The following is a 17,194-nucleotide window of genomic DNA, read 5'->3' on the forward strand; positions in this document are numbered from 1 at the left end:
TGTATAAGAGAAAGGGAGAGGAGAGGGCGTAGAGTTTGAGGGTATGGTGTGAACTGTGACAAAATGCAAGGTTTTGTGGGAGGGCGTGAGGAGAGGGAGAGAGAAGGAAATGATTGGGGGTGTGAGCTAATGGAAGAGAAGGTAAAGTTTGGAGGTTGGGAGGGAGGAGAGAGTGGAAGCGGTCAAAGCTATCCTGGGGGCAGGGTACAGGGTTTAGGTTTTGAGCAGTGAGTGACACTGAGGTATGGAGGGTAAGCTATAGGCTGGACCACACCTCAGGGGAGAGAGCTGGAAGGAGGGATCATATTCAGGGGGAGACTGCAGGTGCAGTGTTTGTTGGAATATATGGAAGGACACTAAAAACTAAGTTCAGAACATCTATCCTTGGCATTTTAACATAGCCAGTACATTATCATTTTACTTCTGGGTTTGGCATTTTTTGTGTGGGCTTGATCACAACTCCAGCATTTAAAGTCCAATCCAAAGATGAAATTTGGAGGAGTACACGCTAGAAACAAGAGAAGAAAAGGTGTTACAATGAATTCCGGGTGCTCAAATGCTGCGCTTTGCTTCCATGGTGCCTCCCTTGATTTGCTGGTGGGGTCTGTGAGGAACTGATACTCTTCCCCAGCAAAGGGAGGAAGAAACATGCTGTCACAAAGAAGACGTGGCTGGAGAGTTGCCCAGGGGATCAGCATTAGGAGCATTGTGCCATGCTCCTGGGTTCAGTGTAGCAAGTTCTTTAAGGGCCTAACCAGGTCAGGGAAGGTGAGTAGAGTTGCATATTCACCTACATCTGGGGTGGCCAGACGTCCGGTTTTGTGTCAGAGAGTCTGGACTTCACCACATAGGGACCAATTCCGGTACCTGACTGTGTTCGGTCCAATATTTCAAAACTCGCTGCAGCTCACCATTCACAGCATCGCATGGCCCAGCGGAGGGAAGGTCTGTTCATTTTGAGAGCGCTTGCCAGTCAGTGTGGTGATAAATCATGAATGAATGATAGCAAAATCAACCAATTAAAGGCTTGGCAATCCAAAAGGTTACTCTATTGGCTAAATGTCAGCTAATCTCCCTCATGATCATTTTCAGGTAAGCGAGTGTGCCCGCACAAAAAGTTTCTACAGAATCCGTTCTGCATCCTGTTGATGCTGACGTCAGCATGTGAGGCAACCCGCCTCTACCACCCTCCCAGGCAGTGCATTACAGACCATCAACACCCTCTGGGTAAAAAGCTTTTCCTCACATCCCCCCTAAACCTCCTGCCCCTCACCTTGAATTTATGTCCCCTTGTGACTGACCCTTAAACTAAGGGGAATAGCTGCTCCCTATCCACCCTGTCCATGCCCCTCATAATCTTGTACACCTCGATCAGGTTGCCCCTCAGTTTTCTCTGCTCCAACGAAAACAGCCAAGTCTATCCAACCTCTCTTCATAACTTAAATGTTTCATCCCAGGCAACATCCTGGTGAATCTCCTCTGCACCCTCTCCAGGGCAATCACATCCTTCCTATAATGTGGCAGCCAGAACTGCACACAGTACTCTAGCTATGACCTCACCAAGGTTCTATACAACTCCAACATGACCTCCCTACTTTTGTAATCTATGCCTCGATTGATTTAGGCAAGTGTCCCATATGCCTTTTTCACCACCCCACTAACATGCCTCTCCGCCTTCAGAGATCTATGGACACACACGCCAAGCTCCCTTTGTTCCTCAGAACTTCCTAGTGTCATGCCATTCATTGAATATTTCCTTGTCAAATTATTCCTTCCAAAGTGTATCACCTCACACTTTTCAGGGTTAAATTCCATCTGCCACTTATCTGCCGATTTGGCCATCCCGTCTATATCTTCCTGAGACCAAGACACAACCTCACTGTTAACTACCTGGCCAAACTTTGTGTCATCCGCAAACTTACTAATCCTATCCCCCACATAGTCATCCATGTCGTTTATATAAATGACAAATAATAGGGGACCCAGCACAGGTCCCTGTGGTACGCCACTGGACACTGGCTCCCAGTCACTAAAACATCCTTCTGTCATCACCCACTGTCTCCTACAACTAAGCCAATTTTGAATCCACCTTGTCAAATTAGCCTGTATCCCATGTGCATTTGCCTTCTTTATAAGTCTCCCATGTGGGACCTTGTCAAAAGTTTTGCTGAAATCCATATAAACTACAACAACTGCACTACCCTCATCTACACACCTGGTCACCTCCTCAAAAAGTTCAATCAAATTTGTTGGGCATTACCTCCCTCTGACAAAGCTATGCTGACTATCCCTGATCAAACCTTACCTCTCCAAGTGGAGGTAGATTCTCTCCTTCAGAATTTTCTCCAATAGCTTCCCTACCACTGATGTGAGACTCACTGGCCTGTAGTTCCCTGGCTTATCTCTACAACCCTTCTTTAATAGTGGAACCACATTAGCTGTTCCCCAGTCCTCTGACAGCTACCCCATGGCCAGAGAGGAATTAAAAATTTGGGTCAGAATCCCTGTGATCTCCTCCCTTGCCTCCCTCAGCAGTCTGGGACACAAATCATCCAGACCTGGAGATTTTCCAAAATCTACCATGCCATGAGGTACCACCAATCTCATAGGACTGCAGTGTAAATGTTGATAAACCTACAGTGACTGCTCCGTGGTGAGAGACGCGACATGGGAAAACAAAGGCAAAGCCATATTCTGTACAGAAGCACTTAGGATACAGTCAAGCAAATGGTTTCATTCTTTTTGGCAACTGATGCCTCAAACAAGGGTGCAACAAACGACATTTTACCCGTCCGCCGCGATGGCGGCTTTTCACGCTGTAGCATCCCAAACCCGCTGCATTAATTATGTATTCCAAGGATACATGCCATTTCGATGGCGGACAGGCTCTGATTCACCTGCCACACCATCACCTTGCTGCTTCATCACGACAGGTACCACATTTAAAGTACACTCAGTCTTCCAGCCCAGAACTGCAGCAAAGAAGAAATGGCCCTGGAAGGCAAGAAGGCTGCAGTCCTCGAGCGTCTTTTGGACACTGTGGAGGCCCGCTGTGATGTCATCTACACCTACTCTGGCCACAGGAGGGGCAACAACATTACCACCCCGGCTTGGTAGGTGATGACAGTGGTGATCAGTGCCAATGTTGCACAGAAGAGGTTGGTCATCCAATGCAGATAGGGGATGAATGATCTCATCCGTGCAGCCAGGGTAAGGCAACCATCTCATCACTCTAAACTCACACACTCAAGCCCATCACACATTCACTGGCATCTCACTTACTGCCAGCTCAAGGACAAACCACCCATTCTCACACACATACCCTCACATGTCCATCTGGCCTCATCTCCCCGGAGACTGCCTCCTCAGCCCTCACCATCTTGAGGCAACTTGCACAGAGCGACATTTTCCCCCACACAAACCCTGGAATACCCCCCTTCCCCAGTACAGCCCACATCCTGCAGCCTCTTCCCTTGCCTGAGGCCACCTCTCCTCCTTCCCTAAGCAAGACCTTGCCCTGCAGCCGTTGAAAAGCCACCCATCCACATATGGCTGATCTGGTAGGTAGAGACCTGCCCCTGAGGCCCCCCTAAAATTGATGTGTTGCTGTCTGTGAAGCTTGGCGCTGATGACTGCGAGTGCTGCCCGAAGCAAGGTAGATAAACAAACATTGAAATCCCGAGTGAAGTGCAGCTTGCCAAGTGCACGCCTTATATATGCTGCTGTGGTGTGGGGGGAATGAGTCTGGCAGGTTGGCATTACAATGGGACTCCCGACGTTCTGATGGCGGGAAATGCGGCCCACCATCAGTGGGTGGAGTAAACAATGGCAAACTGGTTTCACAACGTCATGAAAACAACTTTTGGCCTTCTTGCCATGTTGTCCACTCACACCACCGAACACACCAGCAGGAAAATCCCAGCCAAAGTGTTTTGAGATATTTCAATTTTGAGAAGGGGGTCCGGTATTTGGATTCCTGTGGTGATGTCCAGCGCTTTACTTTCACTTTCTGAGCAGTGCTCTGAAACCATTCATGGACTGTATTGAAGCTTTAGATGCCCAGTGTCCTCTTAGTGTCCTCTTGCTGTCTGAGCTGATGAATGACATGAATAAGATCCTGGAGAGAAGGATTTGGGATAAGTTTTTGGGTTCACAGTGACTGAAGCAACTAACACCAGATGTGGCAGGAAAATGTAAGAGAGACTTTTAAACTTTCTACAGAAAAGTCAAGAAGTACTTGAGTGACAGATATGACTTGGCTGAAAACAGCTTTCACAACAGTATGTCCAAATTAGCTCTTCCAAGTGTTGAATCCTTTGAAGGATTTTGCGATGGTGTTCAAGCGTGCAATTTTAAAGAGATTGATATGAACATGCTGTATGAAGAATTCACCATTGTGGAAAGCATTGTATCCTCCCAAGCGATAAAACATTGCCAAACCAGTGGGAAGAGGTACCTGAAACCTTTCAGCAAAGCCCAGGGAAAAAAAAATCACAAACATGAAACAGGTTAGAAATGTGAACTGGGCGGGTAAACTTCAAAGGCTGACACAGGCTGGTTGGACAGGTTTCTCTGCTGTAACTTTAATGTATTTTTAATTCTTTTAATTGTTTCAAAAAATGGATTCATTTAAGCACTTTAGGACAAATTTTACAAGGTGAGCTTAACTCCTCTTAACTAACAAAATACATTTCAAAACAAGTTGTTATGGGACAGTTCTTTGCACTTGTTGATGAGAATTGCAAGTAATGAGACCAGGGAAGGGAACTAAAAAAGTAGAAATATTAACTAAATGGATCCAGGCTACAGATCACAGCACAGGAGAGTAATAGAGCCCTAGATAATCGTGACTGTACAAAAGAGCAAATGGTCGAACCCGGAGTAATGGGCAATGCTTATTGTTCCAGACAGGACTGCAGTGATGGCAAAGGTTCTGGAGATGGAGACAAACCCCCAATACCACCCCGCAGCTACCCTAATCCCCCACCCCTGGAACCCAGCTGCTTTTTGCTTTCTAAACTTTCAAGCTCACTTTGAATGGAATAATTGAAGAGATATTAAGCTAAGTCTATTTCTCCTTTACCGCTTGTTTTGAGATGGTACCTGAGCTAACAGGGGGAAGGGAATTGACCAGGCAGTTCTTCTGCTTGCCTTCCTATAACTGCTATCACTACTGGGATTTCCCTCTGGATGTGATGGTGGACGTGGAATGCAACAACAACGTACATTTATATGGCACCTTTAACCTGGAAACATGACTGAAGTGGCTTCACAAAGGCAGGAGGTATAAATGGGTTCAGATCCAAAGAAGGGATATTAGGCAGGGCAACTAAAAATTTGCTCGAAGAAGTGGGTATTAAGGACAGTCTTAAAGGAACAGAGGGAGGTGAATGTTGCAGGTGAGTACCTTGAGCATAGTGATGGCAGCATGGTAAGGTTTAAGATCCAACTAGAAACAGACAAAGTCAGGAGAAAAATTAGAATTAGGTTAGGGCAGATTTAAAAAGGTGAGGATTAACTGAGCTGAGCTAAGATAGAAGGAAGTACTGGCACACACAACTGTACAACAAAAGTGAAGTGTTTTTAGAAAAGAGATTGCAAAGATACAGAACAAGTACACTCATTAATAAAGGAAACTGCAAGTGGTTTTAGGATGACGGATAAATAAAGAGGTTAGAAAACAATTAAAGTCGAAAAAAGGAATTCTGATAATGACTATAAGAATAATAATTAAACAGGCAAATATAAAATAATCCAGAAACCTGGTTAAGAGCACAATAAGGAAATTTAAAGGGGAGTATGAGGATTTTAAAAAAAACATCAAAAGGAACAGTAAAACATTTTATAAATATACCAGTAAAAAGAAAATTGAGGCCTGAGAGAAAAGGGTTGTCAATTTGTAGAGGATACTGAAAAACAAGGCAAAAATAAATCCATCTCACAGCCTTTACTAAAGAGAAGAATATTAACAAGGAAATTAATCCTCAAGTGGTTGAGACCAAGATATTATGGCAGATAAATGGAAAATAGTAGGTAACTAAGCTAAGCTAACAGTAGGGGCGATACATCTGAGGATTCTGAGGATTGTGAACTTGCACAAATCTTAGAACTTATAGACTGGATGTTAACAGGGGCAGATTATGTAGGTGAGGGGAGCAGACTCCAGGGGGGAAACCTGGAAGTCCAGGTTCCCCTGCAGTTTATGGACCTTTAACTGTACATCATGTGTCTTTGGTCCTTGATATGCTCTCCACCTGAAAGTCAGATTGATTGACAGGCTTGGCATCCAATCATTTAGGCAGACTACAGAGCAGGCCAAGGGCCAATTAGGTACAATCACAATCCCAGGTACCTATTTACATTGCTTGGGGGTAGGGGGGCACGCAACGATGGTTGGGGTTTGATGATAGGGACCTTGAGAGGAGCAGGGAAACACTTCTGCTCCTATTGGTCCATAAGAGTGCTGTAAAGGCACTTACCTTTTACCTGAAGCTGTCCTCATCGCCCTTCAGCTGCCGGGTTCCTGAGGTCTTCAAAACCCAGCCACAGTTAAAAGTGTAAAACGGGTTAAATAAGAGACTGTCAGCCTTGGGCAAATTGACAGCCTGCCTCCTGGAAGGGCATTGGCTGCCTGCCCCATGACCTGACCACAATACATTCATTTTTAGTTGTTAAAATCTAACTTTATATTTCAAAGGTCCAATGATTGTAGATGTCTGTAATGGACTTAGAACAGTAAATATAATATTCACATTTATAAAGAGATACAAAGCTAACCATAGTAATTACAGGCCAGTTAGTTTAACAGCTGCACAAGAAAAATATTAACGTTTTTAAAGATAAAATTACCACGTATGTAGATCAAAAGAAAATAGTTAGAAGTAGCCAGCACGGACTTCAAAGGGATGCTTGTGCTCAGCAAACCTCATAGAATTCTTTGAGAAGGGAGATGGGGTAAATTTGAGGTATTGCATGGGCTCAGAGCCAATATAAACCAGCAAGAACAGGATATTGTAGACAGGATAGGATCTGGACTGCAGAGTTTTAAATGAGGTGAAGTTTACTGAAAGTAACCATTGGTAGACTGGCCAAGGAGACCATGGAATAGCTGAGTTTGGTGGTGATAAAGGTATGAACGAGGGTTTCAGTTGTGGTAGGCATTTCAAATACTGGTTGTGTGGTCTATCTTATCCAGAGAAACTGTAGTCTGACTTAGAAAGTTATTTCAAACTGGTTTATTTACACCATCTACATGCTGAGCTACTAGGTAGGCACATCTCTCTGGAGTGCAGACTATTCCATCTGCTGTACAGAGGCTCTAGCATATGAGGTCACTGTTACATCATCTACATCACTCATTACCATAACTATTCTATTAATCCATTATATTACACCTCTCCCCAAGTATATTATCAACTTCTTCAATAACATTGTAACTATTTTTAAACTGTTTACATTGCATTTGTCTTACCATCTCCTCCTTCAAAAGTCCCCTGGTCACAGGATAAGTCTTTGTGATGCCTTCACAACTCTCCCTGATGGTGTTGTTGTAACTGCTCAGCAGGGTAGATGGTCTTGAACTGGGTCATGGGGTGGTTCAACATTCCTGCAAGCTGCTTGATGTATCCTTGGGACTTCCATCCCAAATTGTATGGTAATCAAAGACCTGTGTTCTCATAGGCGCCAATGAAATTAGGGCTCTCCTTTTGCACCTGAAAGTATCTGATGGTGTTTGGACCAGGTAGGAACGTGGATACTCCGTTCTTTGAAGGACCACATCTTCAGATTTATGATCCTGAATCCAAACCTTCTGACACGGTGTTAAGGGAGTTAGAATCCTGGCCTATGTCTGGTGTTATACCAGTGCTTCTGCTTCTCATGTAGGCCAGTCTCCATGTTCTGCACTATTTTGTGGTCAGCTGCTATAATGTTAGGCTGCAGGCTCTGTGGCAGCAGAGGGACTTGCGTCTTCCGCCTTCCGCCTTCCGCCATCAGCCCATGAACAGTTCCACTGGTGAAAAAGCATTAGCTAAAGGTGCAGCTCTGTGGTGCAGCAGGACTGGATTCCAGTCAGAATTCTTGGTCGTTGACATTTTGATGGTTTTCACGGCGCTCCATTGGCTTGTGGGTGCAGAGGAGAACTGATGACATGGGTGATTCCATAGTTCTCGGTAAATTTTCCAAAGTGGTCATTGAAAAAATTGTGGGCCGTTTTCCGAGAGCATCTTGCCTGGAAACCTGGGTGTGTAGGACAAAGTCTGCAGCATCCTGATCACAAGCTCAGCATTCGTAGTGTGGATTCTGGCTGTTTCCAGCCACCTGGAATATTAGCCAACAGCAACAAAGTATGCTTTGCCTTGAAAATCAAAAACGTTGAGTCCCAGTTTCTGGCAAGATCTATCAGGAAGCAGGATGATAATCCTCCAAAAAAAAGGTGTGACTATGGGTACCCGCATGGGGCCCCAGTTATGCCTGTCTCTTTACGGTGTATGTGGAACATTCCTTGTTCCAGTCCTATTCAGGCCCCCTCCCACTCTTTCTCTGGTATATCGATGACTGTTTCGGTGCCGGTCCATGCTCTCATCTGGACCTAGAAAAATTTATTAATTTTGCTTCCAATTTCCACCCCTCCATCAATTTCACATGGTCCATCTCTGACATTTCCCTTCCCTTCCTTGAACACTCAGTCTCAATTTCTGGTGATAGACTGTCCACCAATATTCATTACAAGCCCACCAACTCCCACAGCTACCTCGGCTACAACTCCTCACACCCCGCTTCCTGTAAGGACTCCATCCCATTCTCTCAGTTCCTTCACCTCCGTTCCATCTGTTCCAATGATGCCACTTTCCAAAACAGTTCCTCTGACATGTCTTCCTTCTTCCATAACCGAGATTTTCCACCCACGGTAGTTGACAGGGCACTCAACCGTGTCCAACCCTTCTCCAGCGCATCTGCCCTCACACATTCCTCTCCCTCTCAGAACCATGATAGGGTCCCCCTTGCCCTCACTTTTCACCCCACCAGCCTCCGCATTCAAAGGATCATCCTCTGCCATTTCTGCCAACTCCAGCATGATGCCACTGCCAAACACATCTTCCCTTCACCCCGCCTGTTGGCATTCTGTAGGGACCATCCCCTCCGGGACACCCTGTCCACTCCTCTATCACCCCCTACATCTCAACCCCCTCCCACGGCACCTTCCCGTGCAATCACAGAAGGTGCAACAACTGCCCCTTTACTTCCCCTCACCTCACCATCCAAAGGCTCAAACACTCCTTTCAAGTAAAGCAGCGCTTCACTTGCATTTCCCTCAATTTGGTCTACTGTATTCACTACTCCCAATGCAATCTCCTCTACACTGGAGAGACCAAACGCAGACAGGGTGACCGCTTTGCAGAACACCTTCGGTCTGTCTGCAAGCATGACCCAGACCTCCCTGTCGCTTGCCATTTCAACACTCCACCCTGCTCTCATGCCCGCATGTCTGTCCTTGGCCTGCTGCAATATTGTAGTGAAGCCCAACGCAAGCTGAAGGAACAGCACCTCATCTTCCAAGTATGCACTTTACAGCCTTCCGGACTTAACAATGAGTTCAACAACTTCAGATCATGAACTCTCTCCTTCATCCTCACCCCTTTTTGATCCCCTTTTTTCAATATTTATTTTTTAATTTTTATACATTTTTTTCCTACCTATTTCTATTATTATTTTTAAAATGCATTTCCATTCATTGTTTTATCCCTATCTTTTAGCCTATTTCGATCCTTTTTCCCACACCGTCCCCTCCCCCTACCACACTGCCACCAGGGCCATCTGTCACTTACTCATTCTGCTTTCTACTCTTAATGCCGCCATTAGCACCTCCTTTAGCCAGTATCATCACCATCAACTCCCCTTCAACATTTTGTTTGTAACATCTTTTGCAATCTCCCCCATGCCTCCACCTATCACTGGCCTTCTATCTAGCTTCACCTATCCCACCTCCCCCCCCTTAAACAGTATATATTTCAACACATTTCTACTTCTCTTTAGTTCTGAAGAAGAGTCACACGGACTCAAAATGTTAACCCTGTCTTTCTCTCCACAAACTCCTGCTGAGTTTTTCCAACAATTTTTGTTTTTGTTTCAGATTTCCAGCATCCGCAATATTTTGCTTTTATGATAATATAGACTGTGTGGGTGGCTGGATATTAATTTTGCAAGTGTGACAGGACAAGATAAAATCTTGAATAGCTTGTGTAATGCCAGACCACCAGAGATTGCAGTGCACATGCTCTGCACTTTGCCATCCCCAGGTGACTTCCATAGAGCCTATGGAGAATCTCTTCCTGCATCAACAGGTGAGACAGGGAAGGGGGTAAAAGAGGAGGAGGCATTGCTTTATTAGTTAAGGAGTCAGTTACTGCAATACTGAGGAGAGATCATATCTTGGAGAGGGCATCGAATGAAGCTTTGTGGGTAGAGTTTAGGAATAAAAAAGGGACAACCACATTGTTAGGTGTTTATTATAGATCCCCAGATAGTCAGTGGGAAATTGAGGAGCAAATATGTGCACAATTTGAGGAGGTGTGTTAAAACAATAACAATAGGGTAATTAGATTAGATGATTTCAACTTTCCCAACATTAATTGGGATAGACATAGAGTTAAGGGCTTGGATGGAGTGGATTTCTTGAAATGTGGACAAGAGAACTTTTTAGGTCAATATGTTGAGGGTCCAACAAGGGACGGCGCAGTGCTGGACCTAATTCTGGGGAATGAAGCTGGACAGGTGGCTGAGGTGGTGGAGGGCGAGCATTTTAGCGATAGCGACCACAACATGGTAAAGTTTAAGTTTGTTATGGACAAAGAAATTGACAAGTTGCAAAAAAATATTTTCGATTGGGGGAGAGTGGATTTTAGTGAAATAAGGCAGGATCTGGCCAAGGTAGACTGGGAACAGTTACTTGTGGGGAAATCTACAGAGGAACAGTGCGGGGGGGGGGGTGTTCAAAAAGGAAATGGGGTTAGTAGAGGCTCAACAAGTTCCCTCTAGGGTGATAGGAAGGAGTAACAAGCCCAGAGAACCATGGATGACCAGAAATATTCAGGATACGATGAGAAGGAAAAGATAGGCTTTTAGCAGGTACAAGGGAAGCAAGTCAGCAGAGGCATTAGTGGAATACAAACAGTGCAGGGTGGAGCTTAAGAAAGCAATTACGAGAGCAACGAGGGGATATGAGAAACCTCTGGCTGGTAAAAGTAGGGAAAATCCCAAGATATTCTATAAGTATATCAATGGAAGAGGATAACCAGGGGAAGAGTAGAGCCCATAAGGGACCAAGGGGGAAATCTATGGGTGGAGCCAGAGGACATCGGTAGAGTGTTGAATGAATACTTCTCATCTGTCTTCACCCAAGAGAATGAGGATGAAGGTATGGAACTTGGGGAGAGAGATTGCGAGGTTCTTGAACAAATTGATATAGGGAGTGACAAGGTATTGGAGGTGTTAGCAGGCTTAGAAGTGGATAAATCTCCAGGTCCGGATGATTTGTGCTGAGGGAGGCAAGGGAGGAGATCGCAGGAGCTCTGACCCAAATTGTTAATTCCTCTCTGTCCACGGGGGAGGTGCCAGAGGACTGGAGAACAGCTAATGTGGTTCCGCTATTTAAGAAGGGTTATAGAGATAAACCAGGGAACTACAGGCCAATAAGTCTCACGTCAGTGGTAGGGAAACTATTGGAGAAAGTTCTGAAGGAGAGAATCTATCTCCACTTGGAGAGGCAAGGTTTGATCAGGGATAGTCAGCATGGTTTTGTCAGACGGAGGTCATGCCTAACGTGTCCAAGTGTGTAGATGAGAGTAGTGCAGTTGATGCTGTTTATATGGATTTCAGCAAAGCCTTTGACAAGGTCCCACATGGGAGACTTATAAAGAAGGCAAATGCACATGGGATACAGGGTAATTTGATAAGGTGGATTCAAAATTGGCTCAGCTGTAGGAGGCAGAGGGTGATGACAGCAGAGTGCTTTAGTGACTGGAAGCCAGTATCCAGTGGTGTACCACAGGGACCTGTGCTGAGTCTCCTATTATTTGTCATTTATATAAACGACATAATGACTATATGGGGGGTAGGATTAGTAAGTTTGCGGATGACACAAAGATTGGCCGGGTGGTTAACAGTGAGGTTGAGTGTCTTGGGCTACAGGAAGATGTAGCTGGGATAGTCAAATGGGCAGATAAATGGCAGATAGAACTTAACCCTGAAAAATGTGAAGTGATACACTTTGGAAGGAGTAATTTGACAAGGAAGTATTCAATGAATGACATGGCACTAGGAAGTTCTGAGGAACAAAGGGATCTTGGCGTGTGCGTCCATAGATCTCTGAAGGTGGAGGGGCATGTTAGTGGGGTGGTGAAAAAGGCATATGGGACATTTGCCTTTATCAATCGAGATATAGATTACAAAAGTAGGGAGGTCATGTTGGAGTTGTATAGAACCTTGATGAGGCCACAACTGGAGTACTGTGTGCAGTTCTGGTCGCCACATTATAGGAAGGATGTGTTTGCACTGGAGGGGGTGCAGAGGAGATTCACCAGGATGTTGTCTGGGATGAAACATTGAAGTTATGAAGAGAGGTTGGATAGACTTGGGTTGTTTTCGTTGGAGCAGAGAAGACTGAGGGGTGACCTGATCGAAGTGTACAAGATTATGAGGGGCATGGACAAGGTGGATAGGGAGCAGCTGCTCCCCTTAGTTTAAGGGTCAGTCACAAGGGTGACTGTCATAAGTTCAAGGTGAGGGGCAGGAGGTTTAGGGAGGATGTGAGGAAAAACCTTTTTACCCAGAGAGTGGTGACGGTCTAGAATGCACTGCCTGGGAGTGTGGTGGAGGCGGGTTGCCTCACATCCTTTAAAAAGTACCTGGATGAGCACTTGGCACGTCATAACATTCAAGGCTTTGGGCCAAGTGCTGGTAAATGGGATTAGGTAGGTAGGTCAGGTGTCTCATGTGTTAGTGCAGACTCGATGAGCCGAAGGGCCTCTTCTGCACTGTGTGAATTTGTGATTCTGTGTGATCAACTTGGGAATGACCAGATGGTGGTTGAAGACCAGAGGATCATCCACTATCGTTAGATGCTTGCGTTGTTCATGATATTTGCGGAGGAGCCAGGCAGCAGGATTGTATTTTGACCATTCTTCTTAGCAAAGTTCCCAGAGTAGGGCACACCCCATGTCCTTCTTCTGTGCTCTTTGGATCTCATGCAACTATCATGCAGAGATTGGCAGGGAATTTATTATGGACAATGAAGATGCTTCCACCTCAGAAACAAGTACGAAGTCCTCGGTAACAACTTGCCTCATCATTGTTCTGGATAGGGCATCAGCCATGGTCTGTGACTTTCCTGGCACATAAACAGCCATGTACTGGTAACACAGCAACCAAAGCCTGAATCTTTTTTTACAATAGGGGCATTTTGGCAATCCCTGTGGAATTTAAGAAGGTGATTAATGGTTTACAGTCGGTCTAAATGTGGAAAGGTAAACCCATCAAGTAGTCAGAGAATCTCTACTGCCTATGTCACTGCCAATGCTTTCTTTCCTATGGTGGAATAGCATTGCTCTGTTTCTCTCAATGCTCTCGAGACAAAGTATATATGCTTTCTGTTGCCATTCTTCTGAACTTGAATGAATACAGGTCCAAGGCCTGTTGAGGATGCATTGGCAGCCACCACTGTGGGCTTTTGGGCTGTAATGTGCCAGCGCATCTGAAGGGACAAACCCTTCCTTGATATGTCAAAATGCATTGGTTTTTCCAATTCCCCAGAAGCACGAATAGCCCTTTCATAGAAGATTCCTTGAAAGTTCAGTAATGGTGCCTAGATTTGGAATAAATTTGCCAGCTTGATTGACCATTCCAAAGAACCCCTGGACATCAGTGACACACTTTGGTAGTGGAAAGTCACTGATGATTTTCATTTTTTGAGGGTCTACCATGAGACCCTGTCTTTGAACTATGTGTCCCAGGAATTTGATAGTGGTTTTGGTGAATTCACATTTCCCATTCAAGGTGAGACCTGCCTCTTGCATGACTCTGAAACCCTCCTGAACCCTGTGGTCATGCTCCTGTCTTGTGGCCCCATAAGACAAATGGCTCCTTGTTTACCTTATAGAATACTTAACATGGTTCGCTGGAATATCTCCAGAGCTGATGATATCCCTAAGGGAAGGAGCTTAAAATAAAAACACCCACACCCTGTAATAACTGTGTTAACAACCTGGACTCTGGGACAAAGGGTATTTGCCAAAACCCACTATTAATATCAAATTTAATGAAGAGGATGCTGTTGGAGAGTTTTGCCAGGCTGTCGTCCACTAACGCCTTAGGATAATTTCCCTCTGGGCGACTTTGTTTAATTGCGTGAGGTCAATGCAAAGCCTGAGCTGACCATTGGATTTGGGGACTGTTATGAGCCCTGAACACCACCGGGTTGGCTCCGTGATCGGTGATATGATTCCCCTGTGCAGCATTCTGACAAGTTCCTCTTCGACTTTTGGCAGCAGTGGATGTGGTACCCTCCTGGGGGTAAATAGGCACACTGGTGTAGCATTTGGAAGCAATGTAATATGGTATTCATGTTTAAGTTACCAAGCCTCTGCAAGAGCTTTGGAAATTCTTTGCGGAATTCAGCCCTGTTGTCTGGTTGTAGGACTTCCTCCACTTTTTGTAGAACGCTCAGTTGCATGCACTCATCTCTGCTGAGTAAGAAGATGCTTTGATTGCACAAGATAGAGAGTCCCTGTGATCTGTCACCCCTTGTGGTGAAGAATAGCTGTGATCTGACTATTGACCTGCAGATTCATTCCATGTTGACCTTGAAGTTTGATGTTTGATGGCTAGACAGGAATTGTGTTGAGCCATGCCAACTGATCAGCCAGTATCAAGCCTAAAATTGGTTTTAAACCCTTTAACTTCCAAAGAGACAGACCAGAAATCTTGTTCATAGTCCTTTACTTTTCCCAGGAAATCTGTGATGGCATTACATACATAGAATATATATATATATAGTTTCCCAGAAGGAAACTCCAGCAATACTGGTCCCAGCTGGAACCAGTTCTGAATGGGGAAATAAGAACTGACTGACAGTTAACTGCCAAGCATTGTTTGAAATTTAAACCAGGCAGCTTGACCCGGATTGGTCAAGGCATTGCCCTGAGGAATGAGTCAGTGAATGGCTGTCACTTATTATATTTAGCTGAAATAGGCACAATTTATGTACATGTTCTTTCTGTCTGCAAAGAACAGGACCCTGGGTACTAATAGATGTAGCTTCCAGTACACGCAAATGCGCCACACTTCGAGCCCGACTGACAATCTTAAATTGGTGATCAGTGTGATTCTTAGCTATATAGAATAATTTAGTAAATGTTGTCCAGTTGCAGAATCACATCTAATGTTGGACACTGTGTTTTGAGTTTTGCAAGCACAGGTTGGTTGGTTATGGTCTGTACCCTGCCCCGTTGTGAACAGTGAAAAGGACATGCTGTTTGATAATGATCCACCTGTCTCTGGGACATATGGCCTACAAAGCATCGCACTGGCACTGAAATTCATGTAACACATTACTCATTTGTGTAATAGGCAGAACATCTTTTTGGCTTGAAGGCAGCATTCTGTTAATGGCGAATACCACTCGTGTTACTACTGCACAGTAGCAGCGTTAAACAGCTAGCTTCACCTGTTGCTCAAATTTGTGAGATGCCTTGCCCTTCCAGGGTAATCTGAGGTAGACTGGGTACTTTTCAGGACCAAACCTGATGGCCTTAGGCCCGTTCATGAGTATGCATGATATACAGCACGAAATGATCTGATCAGGGTAGCCATTATCCTGCAGGATGCCTTGAATTTCAGCATCAAGCTTGCATGGTGAGCAAATGGCTCGGGCCCTATTTACAAGGTTGCTGATGAGACCAATCTTACAGCATGTGGAACTGTAAGAATCCCAATGCTTATATTGACCAGTGGAGGTAGGCTTGCGGTAGACCATGATAGAGAACCCCATGGCAGATTTCTCAACAAGTACTTCAAAGAAAGGGAGTTCATTTGACCGCTTTATTTCAAAGGTGAAATTGAGTGCAGGATGGAGCCCATTAAGACATTTAAGGAAATTATTACATGCAACTTGGGATTTAAATATAGTGAACATATCATCCACATAGGAAATATGCAAGGGGTAGGAGATTAGATGTCATTCCATCCAACATGAGTTTCTCATGGAACCCAATGAAGATGTTTGCGAGAGCTGGGCCTAGAGGGGATCCTATGGCAACACCATCTACTTGGGCATACATGGCGTCACTAAAATTGAACTCAACTGCATGAGTTGTTGATTTCATAAGTTCAATGAAAACTGGTTGATGCAATGGTGGCAGCATTTATTTATCACGTTTATTGCTGGTGAGCATCAATTCAAGTCAATAACTCCCCCTTTCCAGTGTGTATTTTTTTTTGGATGGAAATACTCAAGATTAATAAGTGTGATTCTACAGATTTGCAAAATAAAATAAAAATATGTGTGAAAACTGCTAATTTTATTGCAAAAGACGCCAAACATACAAAATTAAGATTCCTCATTGATCACAGGCAAATAAAAAACTCAGAATGGAGGTTTCAGTAAAGGGTCAACAACTTTATTCCTGGAAAGAAAGTGAGAAAACACAAATATCTCATGTACATTACCATAATGCTGTTTGATTTCGGGTCAAACTTGCTCACCGTTCAGATCCATTCTTTTCTCCGCTATATAACTGATCAGCTTGCTTTGCTCCTTTCAGACCTCATCCTCGCTCAACCACTTCTTCAAATGGAGTGAAACATGTTGCACATGGAGAAGGAAGAGGGGAAACAAACCATTGATTCAGTAAAACTGTTTAAGTTAAACAAATAGCGAAAAACAATTAAACCAAAATAAAAAATGGAAAAGTAACTGCCGCTCAGTGAGTTCCAGACCGCCATGCAAATTAACCTGTAGGGGAATAAAAGGAACATATCAGTGTTCCAAGTGCAAGATCTCTAGTAGACTAAATTACACTGTATTTACAGACTGCATGAATGAATATGATATATTTACCCCCTGTGGTATCCATCACTTTTAAGGATGCCTTGTGTGTGAACCGGCACAGTTTTTATCTGGAACATTTTGAAAACAATA

This window comes from Carcharodon carcharias, chromosome 4, assembly GCF_017639515.1.
Source record: "Carcharodon carcharias isolate sCarCar2 chromosome 4, sCarCar2.pri, whole genome shotgun sequence".
NCBI classification, from domain to species: domain Eukaryota; kingdom Metazoa; phylum Chordata; class Chondrichthyes; order Lamniformes; family Lamnidae; genus Carcharodon; species Carcharodon carcharias.